This window comes from Anser anser (assembly GCF_964211835.1).
Source record: "Anser anser genome assembly, chromosome: 3".
NCBI classification, from domain to species: domain Eukaryota; kingdom Metazoa; phylum Chordata; class Aves; order Anseriformes; family Anatidae; genus Anser; species Anser anser.
Window position 1 is genome coordinate 17969782 of NC_139722.1, and position 27663 is coordinate 17997444.

The window sequence follows — 27663 nt, forward strand, 5'->3', positions numbered from 1 at the left end:
CAAAAGGAACAGCCTTTGCCATGGGCTTGTAGTGCTTCAGTCCCTAATAGCACTAAAAGCAAATAAATTTTGAAAACTTAATGCAGTAGCAGATAAAGTCTGCTTTTCAGATGAATGTGTTTACTGTAGGCATCCTAACTTTTTATTTTACCGGTCTGTATTTGTGGTTTCTGCACTGGACCACCGGCATATTTTCTCTTTGTTTTACTTAAGCTTTCTTTCCCCTTCTAGTGGGCCCAAACATAATTCTTTTTAAGAATCTTCAAGCACCATTCTTCTGCAGTCTGAAATTCAGTATCTGAGTTATATCCTGGGGATTGCGGTGGTATTATATTGTCAACAGGGCTGCAGCTGTTGCTATCACATATAACATATGTTTAAAGTCCTCTAGTTTTGTTGTTGTTGTTTTTGTGTGTGTGTGTGTGTGTTTTCCACCAGTTCTTTTCTGTCTTTTAATCACGCAGTTCTTACCAAATTCTTTTCTATTTTTTATTTCTTTTAATGGTTTCTTGGGAAAAGAAGGAAAAAAGAAAAAAAAAAAAAAAAAAAAAAGAAAAAAAAAGGGAATTAACTGAATTAACCGGAGCTTCCAAAACAGTGAAAATAGGGATACCAGACCTTTAGCTCAACATAAACTGTCTTTCTTTCCAGCTCTCAGTGCGCAAAGATCTACACAAAAAATTCCACCGTCACCATAGTTGTCCTACTGGGAAAATGTAGAAAAGGCTGAATGTTCTTGGATATGAACTGTAGGTAAGGGCTCCAGCTGAAATGCTTAAGATGAAAGTCTGCTACCACACTTAAATGTTGATACTTCAGCTACTCTCTCCTGTGATAGCCTGTGCTGCAATCAAGCAAGCCAAACGGTCAAAACCTCTTTGGTATGGAGGACGATGGCTGAAATATAAATATGGAGAGGCCTGGCAGATTGATTACATCACACTCCCTCAAACCCGCAACGGCAAGCGCCACGTACTTACAATGGTGGAAGCAACCACCGGATGGCTGGAAACATATCCTGTGCCCCATGCCACCGCCCGGAACACTATCCTGGGCCTTGAAAAGCAAGTCTTATGGCGACATGGCACCCCAGAGAGAATTGAGTCAGACAACGGGACTCATTTCCGAAACAACCTTATAGACACTTGGGCCAAAGAACATGGTATTGAGTGGGTGTATCACATCCCCTATCATGCACCAGCCTCTGGAAAAGTTGAACGATACAATGGACTGTTGAAGACTACACTGAAAGCAATGGGTGCTGGGACATTCAAAAATTGGGATACACATTTGGCAAAGGCCACCTGGTTAGTCAATACCAGGGGGTCTGCCAACCGAGCTGGACCTGCCCAATCAAACCTGTTACGCACTGTAGAAGGGGATAAAGTTCCTGTAGTGCACGTAAGAAACATGCTGGGTAAAACAGTCTGGGCTACTCCTGCCTCAGGAAAAGGCAAACCTATTCGTGGAATTGCTTTTGCTCAGGGACCTGGATGCACTTGGTGGGTAATGCAAAAGAATGGGGAGGTCCGGTGTGTACCTCAAGGGGATTTGATACTGGGTGAGAATAGCCCATGAGTTGAATTGTAGTATGTTAATTATTATATAATAATGTATGTCATCACTACCATGATTGCTATATATCATAGATGAAAATGGTGATTAATTAGAATGTATTGGACAGAGTGTAACCTGAGCATGACATAAATGGTATGGAATAAGGGGTGGATATCTGTCCTGGTTCCAGTTAGGACAGAGTTAAGTAGCTCATAGTAGCTGGTAGGGTGCTATGTTTTGGATTAGGATGAGAAGAGCGCTGATAACATGCTGATGTTTTAATTGTTGCAGAGCAGTGTTTACACCAGGCCAAGGACTTTTCGGCTTCTTGCTCTGTCCTGCCAGCGAGCAGGCTGGGGGTGCAGCAGGAGCTGGGAGGGGACAGACCCAGGACAGCTGACCCAAACTGGCCAAAGGGGTATTCCATACCATCTGACGTCATGCTAAACAATATATAGGGGTGGCTGGCCGGGGTGGGGGGGCCGGCTGCTCGGGAATAGGCTGGGCATCGGTCAGCGGGTGGTGAGCAATTGCATTGTGCATCACTTGTTTTCTTACACATTATTATTGTTAATACTATTACCATTATCACTATTATTATTATTATTGTTATTATTATTTTCCTGTCTTAATAAACCGTCTTTATCTCAACTCACAGGCTTCACTTTCCCGTTTCTCTCCCCCCATCCCAGAGAGGGAGGGGGGAGGGTGAGCGAACGGCTGTGTGGTGTTTAGCTGCCAGCCGGGTTAAACCACAACATAGCCTTTTCCCTGGTAGGAAGGAGAAAGAAGACTTCACCCCCTATTGCTTTTCAGTCTAGTGTAGTAAACAGGAAACAGAATCATCAAATTATAGAATCATAGAATGTTTTGGGTTGGAAGGGACATTAAAGATCACCTAACTCCAACCCCTCTGCCATGGAAAGGGATGCCACCCACTACATCAGGGTGGCCAAGGCCCCATCCAGCATGGTCTTGAACACCTCCAGGGATGGGGCATCCACAGCTACTCTGGGCAACCTTTTCCAGTGCCTCACTACCCTTACAGTGAAGAATTTCTTCCTAATGTCTAGTCTAAATCTATCCCCTTTTAGTTTAAGACCATTCCCCCATCTTACCATTATCTACCCAAGTAAAAAGTCCTTCTCCATCTGTTTTATGACCCCTTTAAGTATTGAAAGGCCACATTGAGAGCTCCCTGGGGCCTTCTCTTCTCCAGGCTAAAAATTCCCAGCTCTCTCAGCCTTTCTTAATAGGAGAGGTACTCCAGCCCTCTGATCATCTTTGTAGCCCTTGTCTGGAGGGCTACATTTGTCCATGCCATGTCACCAATCAGTGACAAAGAGCTTGTACCTGGGAAATTGCTCATTTTCCAAGGAGAACAACTACAATTGGAAGTGTTCACAAAGCCAAGACATGCTTCCATTAAAATACTAAGCACATGTGAAAGAGGGATTAGAGGACAATAAAATAAGATAAAAACCAGTGAAATTCTTGAACAGCAGCTCACTGCTGTCAAAGCATCTTCATCTTTCTTACAGCAAAGTAGTTTTCAATGTGTGGACTACTACAGAGTAATTCCTTAAGAGTTGTGAAAGCTAACCAAGAAAAAATGACATTTTCATAAATCTTACATTTGTTTTTCAGGGATTCATGCATCAGAAAAATAAGTAATAATAATAATTTTTTAAAGGTCTGTTTGTTGCAAAAGTTTAAACCAACTGCTATCCAGAAAACTAAACCATAGAGTAGATGAAGCACTTCTATTGTGATGCACTGAAATGAAGTCTGTGGTCAAATTTCCCTTTATTTTCTCATATGTTTAGTTCTGGTGGCAAGAATTATTTCCTTGGTTTGGAGGACACTTCAGCAGAGGCAAAAAATTAATTATTATTTTACAGAAATGTGATGATAAACTTGAAATCCTACAATCAGATGACTGAATAATAATAAGATAGTAGTGGGGATGTGACTGGAACCCATGACAGCTTGTGAAAAATAAACAAATACTAAAATAACATCTACTTTTCCAAATTCTGTTTTGGGTTAAATTAGGGTAAAAACAGAATAATTGTTTTCTCCCAAGGCATGCTAGATCTCAATCTAAATTTATAAAACAGAGTCTCTCTGCATCAGCAAAAATACAAACCAGGAAAGAAACACTGTGACATCTGAGCTATTTCTTTTCTCACTATAAGGTAAAATGTCTGGAATTTCACAAAAGAAAATACAGGAACTCTGAAGTGATCCCTGACTTTCCAAAAGTACCAAATGATATTATTTCACAAAGTAGGTGATCAGGAGGGAGGCTTTAATGAACATTAAATTCATTTCTAAAAGGCTGAAAAATGAGCAGTAAATCTTTAAACTTATCATTATCTACCCAAGTAAAAAGTCTTAAAGGAATTTTCTTTAAAGGAACTTTAAAATTATAAGAAGACTCTTAGAAGCAGAAACACTTACTTTCAAGCTTTCCTGACAGATGAGTAAAAAACTGCACAAATGTGGTTTTATTTTAAAGGAAAGATCTAACCACAGGTCTAATCTAGAAGCCCACTGCTATGTTCAGATCCCCACAGAACACAGTTCACCTGGAATACCTACCAATACACTACAACCACAAACAAACAAACAAACAAACAACAACAACAACAACAAACAGCCAAGGATAACAATAATTTACTTATTTATTAAAACAAAACAAGACGAAGCTAACATGATCTGAACCATCAAGTTTCATACAAAACTAACATGCATTTTTGCTGCTCTCCTTGTTCATCACCTCATCATGGTTAAGAATCATGATGAAACAGTGTAATGACATATATATTGACAAAAGCCATGTAGAAGGAAATGGACATGTTGTAATCAGTCAGTAATTACTATGCATTTTACTTTCATTGCAGTATTGGTGATGGCAGAATTGCACAAGTAAGGTTTTTCAGACAGCAGACTATGTATCCTTATGGCTCTGAAAGTTAGAGTCAGAAAAAATGCATTCTTCAGCAGACTAAGGTGTCTTTGTCTCCCTCTCCTTCTCAGCTTTTCCAAAAAGTTCCTGCCAAATAGGTAAGATAAAACTAATATTTCTAAAACCACTAACAAGTAATGCTTTAATATAAGTGTAATAACAGATTCAAACACTTTTGTTTTCTTTTCTTTTCTTTCAAATTTCACTCCTCATGCAAAGTAGTTCACCAGGAGAAATCTTTGAAACAATGGAAAATGAACATAAAGGAGCAATCCTACACTGAGCTTTACTTTTGGCCAAAAATGAAATTGGTCTTTTCCATCTCTGATTCTTTGAAACTTGGTACTGACTAAGTGCAATCTGTGATTTTTCCTTGCAATTAATATTCATATAATTTCTGCAGTCATGGTAGTATAAGAAATATGTCTTTCCTCCAAGCATGAGGCCTCAAAGTATTGTTTGTATCTTTACTGACATACCCAGCAAATAATCGTTCCAATCAGACCAAGATAGAGCTTGTATGTATAAACTTCAATGGATAGACTGTAATCTGACAGTAGAGTAGGAGCTGATGGATTGAAATAAAACTGATACACATTGTACATGAGGTGGTTTCTGCATGGGTCTAAACCCATGAGGGTCTGTCTGGAAAAGTAGACAGAAAAAAAAGACTGGTTTAAGAAAGCTATATTTCATCAAATACTTAAGAGACACAAGAAAATAAGACTGGTCACACTGAGCCAGAACAAGAATCAATCCATTCCAGGAATCTGCTTTTGACTGCCATCAGAAGTGCTCAAGGAAAGGTCAAATCTGACCCTTGCTTTCAGTAGTCACTGATGACCTTGTCCTCTATAAATTTGCCTAGATTTTTAAAAACATTTATTCATTGGGCTTTCACAACATCCTCTGGCAATGAGTTCCCTAATTTAATTATATACTGCATGAAGAAGTACTTCCTTTGGTTTGTTTTCAACCTGCTACCTGATAATTTCATTGACCGTACCTGTTTTTTGACAATGTCAAAACTATTTGCTTTGACGTTTTTACACTGATGCCAGCTGTTCTCAAAACCAGTTTGGACCTGGGCAGGAAATGTATTTCAATACAGACAAAAGGCCCTGGCAGAACTGGGGGGGAGGGAGGGGGGTGGAATAATAATAGTAAAATTAAAGAGCTTTTTCGGTCCGATAGCAATTTGGGAGAAGAAGGGAGAGGAGATCCAGGGGTACCAGCACAGAATGGGAGGAATTTGGCAAGGTAGAAGTGCATTCCAGTTGTAGTTCTGAATTCCCCATCTTGTTGGATTTTGCTTTAATTCTTATTCATTAACATGAGCAATGCCATAGTTTCAGGAATGCTGCCTGATCACTGTGTCCCAGTGACACGGGCTTCTGAAGAGTTGCCTAATATCAGAAAAAAAAACATGATTGAATGTTGTAGTTTCGCATCCGATATGGGTACAGACAAAAGGAGAAAATTCAAATGTTTTCACTGTCAAAGCTATGTCCAGGCATTTGCAAGATTTATAAAGAAGAAACAAGGAGAGAGAAAGAGAGGCTAGATTTGGTAGCAGAGCAACAGCATGTGATGAAGTATAGTGCAGACTTATATCTGTATTATGGTAGAGGAAATTTTTTCTCCACTGTGTTTTACCGTGAACTTCAATGCAGTTAAACTTTCAACTGACTCTTGTTTTTTTGAGATACGGTAAGGAAAATGTGCTATAATTTAATGAATTTGCTGCCTGACACATGTTGAGATGTAACATATGACAAGATTTTTCATACTTACTGTTTCCTTTTATAGTTCCTAAGACCGTGTATATTGAAATGAACTGCTGAGGACAGCAAATGCTGCTCAAAGAGCTGTTCTGTTTGAAATGGAGCTCTTGGTTTTTGCTCAGTCTGCTTTTTAAAATAATTTTGAAAAGAATTTTTTGGAACATTTGGTAATTTTTACTTTGCTTTTCTGTTTGGGATACTTTTCAAAGGACTTCACAGATGTTCACTGCAAGATCTTTATGTATATTATTGTCTCAGAAATATATAAATGTCAGTGATATGAGCACTTGGGTACAGACAGGACAGCTCAATTTCAACACTGAAAGTTACATGGGAAAGGCTCAGCATGTGTAAAATTACTTGCTGAAAAGTTAAGCGTGTAATTTGTGCTTCTTATTCGAGATGCATACAGTAATTCTTGAAGAAAGACAGGCACCTTTAGAAGCAAATTTAGTCATCTGTTTTAAGTATTAATCTTAGGTAGAAATGAACTGCTTTTTAAAATGGCTTTTATTTCATTTTATTTATTTTATTTTATTTTATTTTATTATTTTATTTTATTTTATTTTATTTTTTATTTTATTTTATTTTATTTTATTTTATTTTATTTTATTTTATTTTATTTTATTTTATTTTATTTTATTCTATTTTATTCTATTTTATTCTATTTTATTTTTTTCTAACAGTATGGTGAACCCTGACCACTAACTATGGCTGCAGTTAAACATATAAAGGTAGTTAAAGTGACTCTTGCACCTTTCTCTGTTTTCTCCCAACTTTGATTTTCCACACCAAGGAATCTTAGAAGCTGAGATGTTAGAATGAATCAGATCATTATACAAGTCCCAAGACAACAGCCTTTATGAATGTCTTCTATATTAAGTGCCTTTTTTATCATCAGCTCTAAAGGTTAGGAAGCAATCTACAGACAAAGAACTAGATACTAATTTACTTTGCATTTTGCACAAGGAGAAGTTAAACTAGTGGAGGAGTTTCAGTTCTGTCCTTGCGCTGTGGGTCACAGCTTAAAAATCAAGACACATAGCACTTCAAAATCTGCAATCTCTTCTCATGAGTCCATGCTTGAGGTTTTGAAAGGCCTGAATGGTCTGTGACTCACAAAATGGGTGATGTCTGCTCATCATGGTGGAGGCCATGGTAGAAGCCTTCGAGGAGAATACTGAATCGACAACAACCTCTACTGGATTACTCTGCCACTGAAGGACAGACTTTCTCCCAGTAAGCTGAGAAAGGCTGTGGAATAGGGAATAGGGAAAGGCTAAACAGAGGTTTCAAAACACTGAAAAAAATCTTTATTAAATATGTTTCTATTGTATTCTGTTTGGGTGTAGTTTTCTTCTTTTCAAAAAGAAATCACTTAGACGTTACTTTTACAGTGATGTCAATAAGGCAGCCCAATACAGGTGTACCTCTGTTAAAATATAGGGACCATTATCATGGAAACATTGCATTTGCATTTAGCTCTACTCACAAGTCATAATTCCAGGAAACTAGTGCAGTATCCTGAAAGAAACCTTTTTGTCTAATGACAAGGCAATATACCTCTAGGGTAGCCTTATTATATTTTTTCATCACAGATCTGAAATGGTTCCTATTTCTGTAATTCCATCTCTCAAGTGGAAGGCACAGGCTCATTTTGAGGGAAAGCAGTGTAGTCATGTACTCTACACAATTATTTACATTTGATTTCTTTCAGCTCAGGCACAGTCCCCTTCCATTTTCTATCTCCCTGACAAAACCTGGTGTAAGGTGCCTTCTGATTCCCATCTGGGGGAGCAAAAGCTGCTGCACGGACACCGACACACACCCGTCTCCCCTGCATCGCCCACCCTTGGCAAATCCTGGAAAACTGGGGGGGAGAGGGGGGATGTTGTCTGGAAATGTGCACTGTGTGCTATTAAGAGCAGGACTTTTAATCATCCTAGCATTAAAAATGGATTCTGCAAAGCAATCCCAAAGGGAATTTGTTGTATACATTTTGTTCATTGCTTTGAAGACAAGAATATCATTACTGTAACCAGTCCTTTATGAAGAGTCTAGCAGGAAAAGGGGGGATGGGGACATAAGGAAGCTACACATAGTGTAATAGTTACAGACTCGAGCAGACTATCAACAGCTGCAAGGTTAATTACAGATCTTACCAAAACATAAAAAAGAAAAAGAAAAAGGAAAAAAAAAAAGAAAGAAAATGAAAAGAAAGGAAAATCTAAGCTTCAGAAATAAAAGATAAGGAATTCTTTAGAGTAATTATAGGCTGCTGAGGCCTTATGGTAATAATAAAGGAAAACATCTGACTGGATTGATGCTGGAAGAGACAGTGACAAGAGGAATACAGGTTGAAAAAATAATTAAAATCAGCTATCTTGGGTAAGCTGTCATTCAGTCTCAGGAAGAAAAGGAATGCTAATAAAATATTAATCGGGTCTTTTTAAGATTTTTTTTTTTTAATAACATTCTTTTATACACAGGTAGCACTCCAGTTTGTCAGTCAAGAGCACCAGACACAGAAGTACCTACCAGAAAAACAAATAGTAAAAATAGGTAGAAAAGAAGAGCTTTTGGTCAGTAGTGTTTGACCTCAGAAAGAAACCACCAAGGCGTTAAGGCAGGAGTTATTTGGAGAGAGGTTTGTAGAAAATCACTGAGTCTGCTTTGCTTTTTAAAGAAAATTATAGCAAGGAGAAAAAGTTATTTCAGACTGACAGACACCAAATGTCAGCAATCATGATATAATCAGTGCAGGCTCTATTATATTTAAGTGGTTTGAAAGTCTGCAGATTTCAGACAGCTTCAAAATCTAGAGGAAGAGTGTGTCTAAAAGACAGTCTTATGAATATTACATACACATGCTCTGTGTAGTGTCACACACATTTTATGTGCTAAATTCTCTTGCAACTCTCTCTGCAGCTTCTTCTTCAGTGGCCCCTTTGCACTGAATGCCTTCCTTGAGCTGGCTTACAAACCCTCTGCCCTCTTTCTTTCAAGTCTTTACATAAAGCCACTTCTTTGTTTCTGACATAGCCCAGCTCTGTGATGAGCTCCGGAGAAAATATACTCTTTTGGTCCAGAAAATCACTGAAGTCGCTGTGCTCAGGCAAGTTCAAGGCAACTGCTAAATATTAAAGAAATGCTTTTTTTTTTCCTTCCTTGTAATGTAAACTAGATTTTGCTAGAAAGCTGTATTACCTTAGGAGTGTTTCTCAATGCTGTCTGCTTTAAGTGACGGCTGGGACTAGCTTCCCATCAGCCCTTGTCCTCTGCACACATAAAGCTTGCTGAGGATGACATACAGCCCGGACACATGATGTGATATGCAGCCACACTGCAGCTGCCACAGTCATCACAGCCACCGCACACCTCAGAACAGATGCCATTAATTTTAACTCTACACCCACAGCGTGCCCCATCTTTTAAAAGACCCTTTAACAAACTCATTCTTTCCAAATCAGCAGACTTCCATTTCAGCCATAACTGGTTATATTGACAAGTTTTCCTATGTGATGCAAGGGGAAACTGAGGGAAGTAATTAAAGCCCTGCCCACAGGAATACATCACAGTGTTTGTGATAGTCACTAACAGCAGGTGTGTGTCTGTGGGTGGAAGGGGAAGAGATGCGTATTCATTACTGGAGTAAGTTGCCTTGGATATAACAGATGTTGATAATAATGTTTATTTTAGGGTTGTTTGACAGTTCCCATCTAGCACACAAAACAGCAAACTCCACTCATCTGGAGACTTTCCTTATCTTTGGCTTAGAATGTCTTGTGCACACCAAATACTCTTCTCCTGCACCCCTTAACATTTCCACTACCACTAATTAGTGATGCCCCTCAGTCTGTAAAGTGACCCAGAGAAACAATTCTGCTGACTCAGTGTGGTGGGTCTCACCTCCAGCCCATGAGGATGAGGATCTCCTGGGACAGCCCTGGGAGCAGCCAGAGGGGGTATTACTTTTGGACAGGGTCCCCCACCTGCCATTTTTCATCTGCACTCCTCCAAAGATGCACAGACTTTTAGTCACATCACCTAACCATAATGAAAGCAACAGGAATAGAATGGAAGTTATCAGGGGCAAAATACTATTAAAGACTAGGAGACATTTAAAGTGAAACAAGAACATGCAAAAGGAGATTGATTTTCCTTTAAAATGTCTAATGTGAAATTTCAGTTTCAGTTGATGATGCTCAGCAAAATTGCAGATATCACAGTCAGAGCAATTTAGTGACCTCAGAAGATGTTTACATACATCTGCTCTATACTTCAGATTTTTTTAAAATATTTTTCTTTAATGTCTGAAGCAAAAGATTGCACAGAATTTGACAAAAATGTATATGGGTTTTCTGAAAATGTTGATGAAATGGCCCCATTTATTTTTAAAGGTAGAGAATTACTATTTGAAACATAAAATATAAAAAAATTGTTCCAGGGAAGCTAAGCATGGTTTGAAGGACTGAGCACGCATATCTAGGCAGCCCCTTGCAGCTGCTCTCCAGAGCTGGACTCCAGTAGGGCAGAGCTCTGGCCCCACAGAAGCAGGTATGACACTGGGATGGTTTGAGTGGCTCCTCCAGCTTTGGTCACGTGTTGCACTAGTCTATTTGGAGTTGACACGTGGTTCTTCTTCATAACATAGTGAAGGAATGGAGGTGCCATCCAGCTGCAGGTGCCTGTCAGTGGCCTTCTGCAGAGTGGTTTGTGGTGGTCTCCATTTCTGAGTGCACCAAAAGCTACCTGTGCTCAGCAAACCACTATCTACTACTTAGAGGTAGCAAAAATTATCAATAAAGGTCACAGGGAACCAAATTTGAAAAAAGATTCTACTGAAAAATGTATTTCTATTCCAGGACTATCGTGTGATTTGGAAACAGATAGTGATGGAAGATCCTTCCAAACGGAGATAGTAGTCTGGTCAAATTAGGTGGAAGGCTGTGATTGCTTTGATTTCTCAAACCTATGATGTGGTGAAGGCTTACACAAAAGCTGCCAGACTGAATCAAACCAGTTCAATGTCTTACTTGGGGTCTTTCCAGTAATCTAGGCCATTTCTTCCTGTGTCATATATAGGTGTTAATAAATAAATAAATAAATAAATAAATCAAGTAAGAGATTCTCAGAGTAGCTGCTTCCAGGGTCAGGAACTCAGATGCCTCTTATTGAACGTTATATGTCCTTTGAAGCACAGATTAAATACTTTCCAGAATTAGTAGATTTTAAATAGCATTTACTGTAATGATGATAAACAGATTTTAAATAGCATTTACTGCAAAGATGATAAACATACAACTGACACAATACTTAGGTAAGCATGTCTAAGATTTTTAAAATGACAGTTGTAAAACAGTATTTATGCCATTGTATAAACTGACATCCAGGTATAACCTGTACTGTAGACAAACCTCCAGAATATTCTTGTCATTTTTTTGTAAATGTACCTCTATAATTTAGAATTCTGCTCAGCTTAATTGCTAGAGATATGAGAAGCTCAAATATTGCTTCGCAATGATTTACAGTGATGTTTAGAAAGATCACAATAAAGCATAACATTACTATGATTATCTAAGCAATTAAGAAAAATGATGTTTTAAAATCACCTTGTAAATAGTGAACATATATCATTTTTGTATCCACATCTCAAAGCGTTGTTTTTTTGTTTTTTTTTTTTTTTCTGTGAATTTGATTAACAAGAAGTGCTGGACTTTGCAGAGAGGATTTATCTCTCCATGTGCAGATGTTTACAGGGCAGAGATCTGCATCTTAACTATTCACCCTTAGCCACTCTTGAGGCAATGGAAACAAGTCAGCTCTCTTAAAGAATGACTGACCTGAACCTTAAGCAGGCAACTACAGTAGATCAAATTAACTGGCCCCTTAAATATTTATTTTTCTTCTATGAATTTAAAGGGAACCTAGGTAATATAGCTCAGATGTAGACATGTACATTGCACATATATATTGGACAGTGACCATCTGAAAATAACCGATACACATCCCAACACTGTTCCCCCAGATACCTCCATGGTGATGAGGTTCACAGCTGCAAACTGTATGAAAGTTTGCAGTTGTTGGTGGGATTGTGTCTATTAGATATCTATAAAAATACACTTTAAACTGCAAATGAATGCAAAATGCGATATTTACTTAGTGAATCTCACAAAAGCAATACTTCACAGACCTTAAACCTGCAGCAATAATTGTACTATGGTAGCTGAAAGTAGAAACCTGCTCCAAATCAGGAGATGTTCTAATCAAAATGAAACATGTCAAAGCTCAACACTATCTGGAGACCTAAGATGTGCACAATGGCTTGAGGCTGCTTGAGACGAGACTATGTGGATTTGCCAGTTTTTTGATGTCTTCCCTTGCATAATATAAAATATGCATGTAGGTTTTCTTACTTAAGTGAACCTAAAGTGTCAGCAATGTAATTACTGAAAACATCTATGGATCTAGGAAAGTTTTGTTGCAGTAAGTTGGGAAGTGGACTGCAATCTCTGTGACACTGTGACATATATATAATATGACTCTTCTATGCTTTTTATCCAAAATTTTGAAAGGTATAATTAAGAGGTAAAAAGCACTTTCTGATTTATAGCAGGGAAAATGTGTTGTGTAGTGACAAGGTCAACATCAGTACCTCAGTCTTCAAAATCATCGATCCATACTATTTAATTCGGCACTACTGGGAAGTTGTGCTACCCTGATCTTCTGGTCTTTTAGGCTGTCAAAATTGCTGGGGTACCTCTGGTTTCTGTGTGGGAATGTTTGGGCCTCATCCTGCTGCAGACTTGCAGCACAGACTCAGCCAAGTCCAAGCTCCAGTGTACAGGTAAGCAACTGCACCTTCTGTAATCTAAGGTGATCTAAGATTTAAGCCTGGCAGAGCAAAGGAGATCCTGATTTAATACTCGCTGATGTTCACGTGTAGAAGAAAATTATTATACTCAGATACATTTTTAAAATATCAATCAACTAGACACATTAAGCACTGGTACATTTATCTTCAGGCTTCCACTGAACCCTCAATCGGAAGAGGTTTTAAAAACAGATGAGAACAAATTCTGGTGCAACTAAATTCAGTGGCATTTCTGTCTTTTTTGATGAGGGCAAGTTTTCAGCTGTGATCCAGAAAAGCATTAAAACACCACAAGTAGCTGTGATATTTGTATAGCAGACAGAACTTGCACACATTAAATGTGTCAGAAGTGATGCCACCAATCTATTTTATAGCTGCTTAGATAATACAAATGACTCTCAGAAAAATTTAGAAAGATGTTCAAAAATGTTCATGTTCAAAATGTCATGCCTTTATCCCTATTGGTAATTATCTCATGAAAAATGCTTTCACACAATGTAGATACAGTTTAAGTTTAAACTTTAAGCAAGCACACTTTATAGATTTTATTCCCTGTAATGTACTTGTAAGGCTTAACATTTACAGAAGCCGTAACAAGTCATGCATGAGTTTCACCACTTCTGTCATTTTCCATCAGTCATTGCAACTATTGATTGTCCCTTCTTTAAGCTATGCACTTTATTTTCAAATGGAAAGATATTTATATTTCACGTGGCATTTCATTTTTTAAACAGGCAATCAATGTATGATTCCAAATTGTATATTCTGGATGTAGTAGCAAAGCCACAAAGCTTAATAAATCTGAAGCACAGAACTCTGAAAGGTAAATGTAGGAAGGAAAATCTTACATATACAAACCTGGAGGAAGCAGATGAGAGACAAGAAATCTCCCTAAGGATTATCTCCTTGACCCTAGCATCTGGAAAACTGGGAGGAAAAAATCTTGAACCATCTACAGAATCAGGAAGTTTCCAGTGCCATCTAGGATGTTTCTGAGACATGGCATAGAGAGCCTGTGATTTACCAGACGTATTTCCTGCCTCTCCTGAGACACTCGTTAAGGATACAAAATACTAATTACACTTTTAATGAAGCCAGATGGGAGGTGATGTGATCACTGCCCAGTCCCTGCCTTGCCTAAAACTCTCCTCACCTAAGATGTAGACACAAGACATATTTACAGTACAGAAAAAAGCACTGTGAAGGAAGTTTGCAATAAGATGTGGCTGCCATTCAAAGTGCTTTTCATTAGTACTTTCATTAGTGCATTCATTAGTACTTTTCACCAGACTGCTTCACTTCTCTAAGAAAAGTGTTTAACAGCTTGGCAGGAGGACTCTACTCTGGAAATTACTCTGTCTGTAAGACTTGAGCAAACTGTCATAGCCTAGAGAGCTGAGCTGTTGTCGTCCACCTTGTTAATGCATCTCAGTGGAGAACACACTTCTCACCTTGCCCTCCAAGAGTAAGGAAGTCAGTCTTTTTTTTTAATTGCTGTAGTCTATAAAGAGTACTCCTCCCTTTATGACTTTTTGATGGCAATTTCTCTTCCAATAGCAAGAGACACATTTCACCTCAGAAATTAATGCCATTACTTTGCTGATGGCATATATTTCAAGTTTCTCTTTAAGAGATTGATAAGAAAGATCTTTCCTTTTTGAATGAAAGTGCCAGGGGATTTCTAGGTATTTGTGTCCAAGCCAAGACACCTGCCTATCTTACGTGTGATGGCTGCTCCAATGATTTTAACTAATGGTTGATCTCAGAAGAAAACTGTGTAATAGACTGGCATGCATGTGTGTGCATGAGAGAGAGAATGTGTGAACTTTTGTGTGGTGATTTCTTTGTATGCTAGAGCTTGTAAAGCAAACAAAAGTGAACACTGTATAATGCATGAACAGGTCAAGTTATTCATTACCAAGATAACAATAATAATAATAATAATAATAATAATAATAATAATAATAATTTAAAAAGAGAGAGAGAAAAAACATAGTTTCACTATAGAAAACACACACACAAAAGGCACCAATGCTTTCTAAAGGGCCTTTGCTTTCACTTACGGGCTCTTTCTTAATGCTTTACTGAAGTCACCCCTTGCCTATACCTGCACTCTTGGGTCAGCCAATAAAATTGCTGCAGAGGGCTGCTGTGTGTGCACACAACTGCACAAGAGCTCTGGAAAGCATTCATTTAAACCTTAGCGGAAAAAAGAAACAAAAAAAGTTGAAATTAATGACAAGTTCTTACATGTTACCTTCCAATTACATATTTTCTTCCAGGAACCAGTAATGTTTGCCTCTCTTGTATTATACTATTACTATATGCCACAGTTAAGAGAGACAGCAAAGAAAGATTTTAGCAAGTTTTGTAAAGTTCAGGTAGGGAAAGATTCCATTAATCACAAAATAAGAGTTACCCCTGCTTATGTGGAGCTATGTTGTTAACATATTTTCACTTTTTTTTTTTTTTTCTATTTACAGAAGTGTTCAAGGGGTAAAAAAGATTTTTAAGTTACTCAGCCAACACTGGTTGTGCTAGCTTTGGTTAGGCTTCTCAGTACAAGAGGGACACAGAACTACAGGAGTGAGTCCAGAGGAGGGCTATGAAGATGATGAGAAGACTGGAGCACCTGTCATATGAGGACAGGCTGAGAGAGCTGGGCCTGTTTAGCCTGGAAAAGAGATGACTGAGGGGAGACCTAATCAGTGTGTATAAATATCTGAGGGGAGGGTGTCAAGAGGACGGAGACGGTCTCTTTTCAGTTGTGCCCAGCGACAGGACAAGAGGCAATGGGCACAAACTGAAGCACAGGAAGTTCCATCTGAATATGAGGGGGCACCTCTTTACTATGAGGGTGACAGAGCACTGGAACAGGTTACCCAAAGAGGCTGTGGAGTCTCCTTCTCTGGAGATATTCAAAACCCGCCTGGATGACATTTTGTGCAATGTGCTCTAGGTCATCCTGCTCAGCAGGGGGGGGGTTGGACTTCAGAGGTTCCCTCCAACCTTGGCCATTCTGTGATTATGTGACTATGTGATTTTCTTCACTAGCAAATCTCTTGGTACATGAGGTCTTCATTATGGTGTTCCTGGTGTTTCCCCAGTGTGATCTCTCCAGCCCTTTTAGTGATGACCCAAACTGACATTATGCCAGAATGAACTGCAAAGAGCAAAGATAATTTGCCAAAAAATCTCATCAGAAATACTGCAAACACAACTGAGCTTAAAGCATATTTAATTTGCAAACTCTGTAGGAAGAAACTGGAAAACTGCCCATGGAAATGCCAGCAGGACTGTCTGGGGCCATTGCTGCCTTCCCAGAAGTCATGTGTAAATTATGTCAAGCAGAGATGAAATGCTGGCACTTCTCCTCCCAATGCACCTAAGTTGATGCTAAGAACAGAGAGAACTGGATTGTGGAGCAAAACATGGAGGTGCGGGGTCCTGCAGCTCCTTGGGCACTAACCTGAAGTGAAGGACATGAACACAACAGTCCCACATGGAAGAGGAAATATGGGAGTTACTTCAGTTCTTCCAGCTATGCCTACACTCACACTGGGTGGCCATCACATCTCTGATTTATTATTTCCCAGCACTGGGAACATGTGTGGCACAAGCTTATCTGGGGAAAGCATGAAGCAGGACCAAACATAGCATCCTTGCAGTCCTTATGGGAAATTAAAAAAAAAAAAAATCTGGTCTGCTCTATTAAATATTGAAACACACAAGTCTGTGTTCTGCTTGTTTCACCAACAAAAGTCTCTACAAAGGCCTAAGAGATAATACATTAATACTTGGAATGGGAACAGTGTCAGAAAGACTCCTGCTTTTAAGATGCAGAACTGGCATCCTACTCATAATGCTTGCAAGTTTTAGTCTGAAATCTACAGACAAATAATTCCTGCAGAGAAAAAAAGGTAAAAGCAGTAACTGTTTATTATTTTCCTAATTATGGAACTGTTTAATTCTAACAGTGAATTCTTATTATGGTGTGATGAGTTTATTGTAGATTATATAGACTATCTGAAGTAGTCCCCCTGGCCCTCCCACAACATGCTTTGGTCCAAAAGATAGCAAGGGAGTAAATTTGGTTGCCTTTCTTAGAAATGTTCCAAGATATGGAGTTTCAGAATCGTTCTCATTTTAATAAGATTGCTATTTTCTTTTAAAATAACACTTCTTATTTTTGAAACTCCTCAAAGTGCCAGTCATGTCTATCACTTGTCTGTCCCTGCTCAGAGCTTAATGAAAAAGTCTGGAAACTCTTTGTATGAAAATTTCATGCCTCCAGGTGCTCAATTGATTATTCATGAAGCTTTTGGAGCTGTCACCATGGGAGCCAATTGGCTACAACTTATTTAGCATATTAATGACCTATATGAGTTAGTGCAAGAGGAGACATATCATGCCACCTGGAATGCAAGTGGCAAGCTGCTGCTGACTCAATCAGATCTACAATGGGAAATAAGAAATTGGAAACATTTTATACAGAAACAGCAAAGCTCTTACATGTCCAAATGCATTCGCTCAAATTAGCATGCAGGCCTTCAATAGCTTGTTTTCATAATATGTCCCTTTTATCCTCTGTGCATTTGGCCTCATTACCAGCTATCTTCTACTGCCAGAGCACATGCCCCTGAAAAGGTTTAATAGGTGAGTCATGTGATTTGTTAGACATTACATCAGAATGATTTAATACACCGAGGGCAAGGCTGTATGTCAGGTCCAGCTGCTGTTACTGCTGCTACAGTTTGTGTAGCAGGTAAGTTGATGGTCTCCAGAAAGCAGCTAGATAATGATAACAATTAATTTTACAGCAGTGAGAGAGTGAGTTCAGCTGAGCTAAGCACCTTTTTTATTTCCCCCCATTCACTGCTGCGCTGTTACACCCGGTCAGCAGGTGAAGCAGTTGCTTTCCCATTTTGACAAAACTACAGTGTTAAAGCAAAATAAAAAAATCATGGAGGGGGAGGCAACAACCATCTCCTGGCACCACCAGAAGGACTGCAGGGTGTTGTAAGGCCATGCTGTGCCTCTCCTAGTCACAACGCCCTGAGCAGCCCTGCTGAAGTCACGGAGGGAAGAGCTACAGGTCAGGGTCAGTCCCAACAGCACTGTCTGACCTTTATGTATTCGAGATACAGAAGCTTTATCGCTAAAGATTTATTAAAATGGCTTGAGGCCACCTTTGTGGATGTAAGAAATTTGTTATATGGTGCATGGCTCCAGCTGGCTGATGGGGATTTAGGGCTCTTATTCTCATTCTGCAGGACCCTGAGTCCCCGAGTGAGGGCAGGGTGATGGATGAGAGTGATATATACACATAGCTGTGGAAAAACAGTCTCAGGAAAAGTAGCAAAACACTTCAGCACATGCTCAACTTAATTTTACTTCCTTCACAATTTCTGAATATTTTCCCTGAGCTAGTATGTCAATTGCTTAAAGATAATGGTTTATTTTTGCAGTTAATTCATTCAGTAATTAAAACAAGTAGGAAGCAAGTCTGGTGCTCAGGGAGATGTGCTACATTCCCACTTAATATGTGTACCCTGCTAAGAAAACACATGACCTAATAGTCATGCAGGCTCTTCCTTGTGACTTCAGTTTAGTCATAATAATCGTTTGGTCATGAAAGACCAGTATAGAGAACCACAAGCCAAATTATGACCACAGCTAGGAGGCAAACAGGAAGAGGCAAATGTGGGGCTATTCAGACTGATAAAGGTGACAGAATCACAGAATGACAGAATGGCTGAGGTTGGCAGGGACCTCTGGAGGCCATCAGATCCAGCCCCTTGCTCAAACAGGGCCACATAGATCAGGTTGCCCAGAACTATGTCCAGATACATGTGGGAGAAAAATCAACCACCCGCTGGAGCTCTGTTTCTTTACCCTATGAACCAGTAAAAAAGACTTTAATCACAGACACTAGAGAAATGGCTACTCTCAGACATTTGCCAGAACTAGTTGGGCGCCCGTTTCCTAATATTAGTAAAGATCCATTTTTCTACAATGTCTTAAGTGAGCTTTTATTTCACATTTAGATATCTAATTTTTAGACCTTTGGCATATGCATAGATCCTTTCTAGGGACCTAATAAAATTTTGGATTTCAAATCTTGAATTTTACTTATCCAGAACTAGGCAGCTACCTTTACAGGCAAAGTTACTGATTTATTTGGCACAGACAATCCCTCAGAGAGAAATAAATGCACACATACAGACACCACAAAAAGTCAGATTCTTGGGCTCTCATGCTTCTAAATTTTCCTGCACACATCTTTGTGCAGTGAGAGAAAGATTAAAATCTCCCTTCTGGATTTTGAAGGTTTTATACCATTGGCCAGGAATCTGGATACTTGCTGTACTAGTAGATTAGATGTGTATGACCAGGCTGCCAGCAGATACAGCAGACCATGTGCACTGGGCTCTGTGGTCACATACATTTTATCCAAAGCCACTGGGAAAAAATGCAGCCAATGTAAACCAATGGTCCATCTGACTGGCCACTGTTTCTTTAATTGGTAGGGTGGCTTGCACTCAGAAAGAAGTTCAGGGGCAAAGAACAGGCACAGAAACAACAAAAAGGCCTCAGCCCTTTGTTTTAGCAACATCATTAATGCCCTGCTAGATTGAAAACACTTGCTGGGGATACTGGAACACCATGCCAAGGTGTAAGCCCCTACAACCCAGGCTCTTAAATCAGTTCAAGCTGTATTCATGGTGACTGTTATTTGTCCCCCTGCAATGAGTTATTAGTGACCTACTTGGAGATCAACTGATAGAAGTGTAGCACAAAAATTTTTGGATGTTAGAAGACATATGGATTAGGAGTTTGATCTGATGTAGCTAAGCATGTTTTGTAGTTATTTTAAATGAACCAATGCTGGATTATTTGGTGTTTTTAATTGCTGTTGTTTGAACTTATGTAAAGCCTGCATGTAATCATATTTCTGAATCCCCAGAACTGACTTTGTTCCAGGAGAATAAAAGCTTCCATTTTAATGCTTATTCGGACCTGAGGGAAGATGAATTTAATTTATATATTATCCAAATGAGAAGCATTTTGTCTTTTTCTTGTGGTCTTTCAAGTAGGGGTTAGTAATAGCTACAGGTACTGTGTAGAATCAAACTGAGGAAATGTAATGATTTAAAAACTTAAAATAAATGCATAAAATGTTCTATGATGGTACTGATGGAAGTATGCTGCTCAGTATTGAAATATTAGCCTGGCAAATAGCCCTTTATGTCCAAATAAATTCTGATTGCCTATTCATAGCCTAGATTTACATGAGGTCTTCTTCATTATAAAATGAATAGCTGTTAATTTGTTGCATCTCCAAGTAAAGTTCCAGTAAATTGTATTTAAAGGAGGGAAAAGAAGGCCTTGTTATGGAACAGTCACCAGCTGGCCATACTATTGAAAATGCTATTTTCTTCTTTTTTTTTTTTTTTCTTTTTTGAAATTCTGATTTTTGTAAGTAGATTTAACTCTGAGCTTGTAATGATGCATATAAAGATGTATGGACACTGCATGGATTTGCATACTCAGAGTTTTTGGTTGAAGCTGTCTATAGCAGAGATACCCCTCTTAAATTTGTATAATATATTGCATAACACGATCCTGATTGTGAATATTGTTGCATAGTCACCATAAACGTAATAATTAAGATGAAATTGTTTAGAAAAAAAGCACCTTGAGACCAAATATTGCCCTGTAGCAAGGTCTTTTGGACTCTTGGATGTTTTGCTTTTTAAATTTCTCTGTCTAACTTTCCACATTAAACCAGTGTACCTTGGGGCCTAATTTAATAGTACAGAGAGCTGTTGAAAGGGGCTGTCAGCTCCCCATCACCCTCTACATGCAGACCTCTTTGTCTTGCTCTTGTGTTGGTAAGATTGGCTTCTACCCCTCTTTGTGCCGGTACTGCCATCTGTAAGGCCTTTTACTGAGCCAATGCAATTCACTAATTTAGCGGAAAATAGCTCAACACCCAGAGACAGAAGAAAAAACATTTTTCCATGGCACTGAGCCATTCAACTATCACTGAACTATACTTCAGAAAACTCACCTTGGCATTGAAATGAAATCGTCATTATCTTAACTCCTTAATCCTGAACCAATATACTTCTGTCATGTTACCAAGGGATAGAGTTGCCAAATGGTGTATGCTTGCTATCAAAGAGGATGTTTTATTTACTTGTCTTAATATCTTCTGTTATTTCAGTTAGGGAGACAACATCATAATGCATGCTTCAACCTGCAGCTGGTAAAAGGTTTGCATCTCGGTTGACAGTAGGATTTCCTCAAGATTCAGATGATACGTTCTAGTAAATATCTGGGCTGAAGTTATGGAGATGGGGAGCAGTGAAGTATCTGGGCCTCATGTGAACAAAGACATTGAGAATCTAAGTAAAAATTAGATTTGTATTTAGTAGAGGACTCCAGCCACAAATGCTTAATAGCCAAGGAGACTGTTTAACTACAGTCTGCAGTAGCTGTCTTGTCTAGCAAGATCTTGTCCTTAAATAATTTATTTTCAGAAATACACTTTCTAGATTTAGATTTACATCATGACTTTTACTCTTTCATATAACCTTCAGTATGCGCCCTCTTTGTGGTTTAACCCAGCAGGCAGCTCAGCACCACACAGCCCCCAGTGGGATGGGAGACAGGATCAGAAAATGGTAAAACTCATGGGCTGAGGTAAAGACTATTTAACAGAACAGAAAAGGAAGGGATAATAATAATAATAATAATAATAATAATAATAAAAGAATGTATCAAACAAGTGATACACAATGCAATTGCTTATCACCCTCTGACCAATGCACAGCCAGAACTCAAGCAGTGGCCCCACCCCTTCCCAGCCAACTTCCCCCATATTTATTGTTCAGCCTGATGTCATATGGTATGTGACATCTCTTTGGCCAGTTTGGGTCAGCTGCCCTGTCTCTGTCCCTTCCAAGTTCCTTGTGCACCCCCCAGCCTGCTTGCTGTCAGGGCAGAAGGTGAAAAGTCTTTGACTTAGTGTAAGTACTGCTCAACAGCGACTAAAACATAAGTGTGTTATCAACATTGTTTTTCTCCTGAATCCAAAATATGTCCACTGTGAAGAAAATTAACTACCCCAGACGAAACCAGAACAGCCCTTCTCATGTTTTCTTACAGTTGCTGGAGAGCTGGAGGGTGAGATTTCTCTGGAAGGAAATTTTTGATGCCTTTATAATAAAAGCTGTGTTGCAAGAAATCTTTTTTAGCATTTACTCATGTCATTACAGTTGGTAAATTCTTTCAAGGCTAGTGGAAAAGTGCATCTTGAGTAAAGGATTTCAAGAGCATGCATGTAGTACAAACCTTCTTACTCAGGTCATTTTCTGGGCAAAGGTTGATATTGAAGAATGCAGGAGAAACAGGACATCAGGCTGAATGAGGTAAGAAGTGTGGTGGGAGCAAATAGAAGTTTGATAAGCAAAATCAGAGGAAGAAAAACTCTCACCCAGCCTGTACACCTAAGGAGGACTGGTGGAGATAGCAGTAGGGTCAAGACACGGAGTGAAGACAGGAATTCCTTCTCTGCCTCTGTGAAATTTAGGTGATAACAAGGAAAAGTCAGAAAACAGCTGAGAACTTGGACTGGCTAACAAGAATAGGTAAAGATTTGTGAGTTGTGGGACTGAAGGTAATAACTGCAACTATGTGAATGTTTAAGATCAACCTTTGAAAGAAAGAGATGGAAGAGGAGAGTTTGCCAAGACTATCATTTATGTTAGCGGAAATTTTACAGTTTGCAATTTTGCTGTCAGTGATAGAAAGCCTTGTGTCAGCCTCACCATACTAGGCCTCTGCTGTAATGAGTTTATCACCCATATGAGGTTTATCATTCTAATGAGTTTATCATGCATAATAAATTTATCATCTGCAGTGTTTGGTCAAAGCATTCATAAAGCCTGGTAAAGATATATCAAGAGGATATCAGTTTAATCCTTTTAAAACAATCATACACATTAATCTTTAGATGAATGCAAACATGCTCAAAACATTTTTTCCCTGAGGGGTGTCTCTTGGCAAATATGGGAGGTGTCAATCAACTACCTTTACCTGTACCCCCCACCAGTAATGCACAACACCTAAAAGAAAGTGTAACAATACCAAAAAGGGCAGAAACCTCTATTGCTCAAAACCTGTCTTTCTTTTCCTGGTCTGTGCCAACTCCATTTCGTTCCATGGTCTCACATATACTGTCAAATAGCTTAACTTATCATTGTTTATCTTTGAGACAATCTCAAGCACAACCAAGCTGTCAATTGTAAGCTCTGACATGACCTCATGCTAGGAGCCTGACATCAAGTTATCCATGACAGCAGATGACATTTGATACATCCTGGCTGGGGTTTACATCCCTGTTCCATGACATTCATCTCTGCCCAGCTGCACATTGTGGGTACCTTTGCACAGCCAAAGTAGCATGAAGGAGACTTGCTACAGGCAGCAATGTAGCCTGCTACATCAAGTCTCAAGAGCTGCTCTTAACGCTATTACTGCTTGCAATAGTCAATCTTTATTTTATTACCTACTTTTTTTTGTCAAGGTTTGGAAGCTTTATGAACACAGGTGGCCAAATTCATCTGTTGTGTAACTCCCTGGATCCCAATTTGGCCCACAAACTTGTGTACATTGAAATATCGACGATGAACTTCTTTTGGTGAAGACATTTTTACACATAAATATAGAACATAAAAATAAAGCTAGTTCATTTCATCTCCTATATCCTCCCCAGTGCCTTTTGTGTGTATGTGTGTGTGAAAATAGAAGGTTTCAGCAATACACTTCCTTTATTAGATAAATAACAATTTAAAGGCAACAAAACTTTTTTAATGATTTTTATTGTTTAGCTAAAATCTAAACTGCACTGGCAAGAGGCAAGATTTATTTGTTTATTTATTTATTTTTTGTTTGTTTTGTTTTGTTTCAAAGACCTACATATTTATGAATAATTATACAAAACCAGATTCATTCATAATATAAAACATAACCAAGTATGAATGTCCATACCAGCCTCGTCTGGTTCTTGGTCTGGTTTGTGGTCTACTTGTATGAAACGAATGGATCTGTCTTCGGTTATTCCAGGGCTGTTTTTGACTCATGAACTAAGCGTCCAACTGTAATTCCGCAATGGTTAGCTTTTATTGTAAGGTCTGCATTACCATCCAAAATTGCTTGCTAGCTTTATAAGGACACTACCTTTTTCCACATATTTATGTTCTATCATTTTTAATAAAAAACAGTGCACTAGGTATAATTTCATATAGACAATTTGCACAAAGCCTTTAAAATACTTGGGAATTGCTCAGCATGCAAGAATTCAGAGTAAATAGGTTACCCAGATAACTGTTTTGCAGTTTGGCCCCCCAATATGCAATCATTTACATCTCACCAATCTATAACCATTTTTCAGCTTGAATTTTCTCTGCAAGGAATAATCTGCAAGTTATGTTTACAGCAGATAAAAACAGTTGAAAAAAAAAATGAAAGAAAGAGCAAAAATGGAAATAATAGTTGGTAGAAATGAGAGAGAATAGCATAATTACTTGTATTTCCACAGCATCATGTCTTCCCAGAATTCAAGCTGTGAATAATAGCTTTAGTGCAAGGGCAAAACAGAGAAGCCCCTAGGAAAAAGGATGCAGATAGTATTTTTTTAACCTTCCTGGGAAGCCTTACTCCATGAAGATTTAAAGCTTTTTAATCTTCAGCAAGACGTGTTGGCTGGAAAGCAGTACATTTCAAAATGAAAATGCATTAATTAATGTCTCTTGGAAGAGGACAATCTGAAATATCTTTCTCTGTGGGAGTAACTTGCAAGCTGATTATGTGGGCTGATAGATATTCCATCGAAGAATGCTAAGAGAATATTAAGGTTGTACGGTTAAGCACACGGAAGTTAGGAAACACCACATTGTAGGATTCATGTGCATCCTTAACTCTGCCTCTGATGCGTATGCAGTATAATATATTCATTACATATAATCTCTCAGATGCTGCTATAAATATACACCATGTTCCCTGATCTTAGATTTTACACACATCATAGCATGCATTAAGTACTGTGTACAACTCTCCACCATAGCCTATTAAAACCTTGTATAAGTAAAGTACATAATAAAATTTGTCTTGAGCAACTAGTGCAGATTAAATATTATATTTATGATATAGAAAACGGTAGAAATTTGTTTCAATAAATTATCCTGTAAGCTTGAAAGACTGCAATCTACGTGGGTGCATGCAAATTGGCCATGTAGTTAGTGTCTTCATTTCCTGCAAAGATGGGGAGGGCTTACTGTGTTTCTTCTTGATAAGACACAGTACGGGTACTGTGTCAGACTGAAGCTTTGGCCATTACTATGTCAAGCAGGAAAACTCATGGGAAGGGCTTCCTATATCCCCTCATGGGGAGTCAGTCCATCACTTTGTTCTTCCTGATCCGATAGGGTTTCATTTATCTAAAGAGTGGAAGAGAAAGTTTCTGGTTTAATGTGACCAAAGTTGGAGAAGAGGTGCATTTAAGAACATGTAAGAGTGGGGCATTTGAACACATATGCTACGTGACATTTGGAATGAAGGAGTAAAGGGAGTTTGTGAAGTTTAAATGGTATTTGTAATGAAAACAAAGCACATAATTAGTAAGGTTAAGGATCAGAGGATCCAGAGAGAGTTGAGGTTTTACAAAACCCTCAAAATTTATAAAAAACATGTTTTTTTCCATTTAATTGACTCAGAATGCAATGAAAGCATGTTTCTCTAATTAAATAAATGTCTTGTGGTATGCAGAAATAAATACCAATGATTCTTAAATCAGGGTCTTTGAGTCTGGACAGAGTAGTTTTTCTAGTTGGATTTTAATAGTGTTGTGTTTTTTTTTCATTGTTTTTGTTTTAATGATCCCTTCACTTTGTTCTACTCCTCATGCCCCTCTCCATTCAAATTAAGGTCTAGGTGATTTTATTCCAAAACCAGCTCCGCACTTGGTGGCAAAATGAAGGATCAATTCTTTCCTCCATCTCTGCTTATTCTTTCTCTCAGAGAACAGACCTCCTCCACAGTCCTCTCCAGAAGGTTGCTGTAAGGAGCATGCCAGGGAAAAGAGGGAGTGGACCTGGGCTTGTCCCCACTCTCTGCCTGAGCAATGTTGGTTGATGAGAATGGCAATATCTCTTGTTGAGTCCTCACTGACAGTTTCTTACTCCATGATGTGGGCAAATGCTACACATGAGGTGAGCAAATGCTACACACGAGGTGAGCAAATGCTACACACACTAGCCCTTGTTCTCATGGGGGACTTCAACTTACCAGATGTCTGCTGGAAGTACAATACAGCAGAGAGGGAGCAATCTAGGAGGTTTCTAGTGTGTGGAAGATAACTTCCTGACACAGCTGGTGAGTGAGCCAACTAGTGACGGTGCCCTTCTAGATCTATTGCTTGTTAACAGAGAAGGACTTGTGGGTGATGTGAAGGTTGGAGGCTGTCTTGGGCACAGCAGTCATGAATTAATAGAGTTTTGATTACTGGAAAAGTAAGGGGTGGGGTTAGCAGAACTGCCACCCTGGACTTCTGGAGGGCAGACTTCATCCTGTTTAGGAGACTGGTTGGCAGAATCTTTTGGGAGGTAGTCCTGAAGGGCAGAGGAATCCAGGAAGGCTGGACACTCTTCAAGAAAGAAATCTTAAAGGCACAAGAGCAGGCCATCCCCACATGCAAAAAGATGAGCTGGCATGGAAGAAGACTGGCCTGGCTGAACAGAGAGCTCTGACCAGAGCTCAGGAAGAAAAAAATAAAAGGTCCATGAGCTTTGGAAGAAGGGGCAGACCACTCAGGAGGACTACGAAGATATTGTGAGGCTGTGCAGGGACAAAATTAGAAGGGCCAAAGCCCAACTGGAGCTCAATCTGGCTACTGCTATTAAAGACGATTAAAAAAAAATGTTTTTATAAACAGAAAAAACAGACAAGGAGGGCAAAGGAGAATCTTCATCCTTTATAGGATGTGGAGGGAAACATAATGACAAGAGATAGGGAAAAGGCTCAGGTACTTAATACAATCTTTGCCTCAGTCTTTAGTTGTTCTCCAGGTACCCAGCCCTTTGAGATGGTAGATAGGGACAGGGAGCAGAATGAAGCCCTCATCCACAAGGAAATGGTTAGCAATTTGCTACTCCACTTAGATGTATGCAAGTCTGTGGGGCCAGATGAGATCCACCCGAGAGTATTGAGGGAGCTGGCAGAAGTGCTTGTCAAGCCACTTTTCATCATTTATCAGCAATCCTGGCTATCAGGGGAAGTCCCAGCCAACTGGAGGCTAGCAAATGTGACACCCATCTACAAAAAGGAATGGAAGGAGGATACGGGAAACTACAGGCCTGTCAGTCTGACCTTGGTGCTGGGGAAATTCATGGAGCAGATTATCTTGAGTGCCA

General features: G+C 39.0%; 1 long non-coding RNA gene across 4 annotated transcripts in view; it reads left to right on the forward strand.

Annotated features, from left to right (window-relative positions):
* The first annotated feature begins 850 nt into the window (after positions 1-850).
* LOC310896574 overlaps positions 851-27663 on the forward strand; it is a 106753-nt gene continuing 79940 nt past the window's right edge. For all 4 annotated transcript variants that reach the window (XR_014581622.1, XR_014581623.1, XR_014581624.1 and 1 more), the window contains exon 1: positions 851-2079. This is a non-coding gene — a long non-coding RNA (uncharacterized lncRNA). The remainder of the gene's footprint in view (positions 2080-27663) is intronic.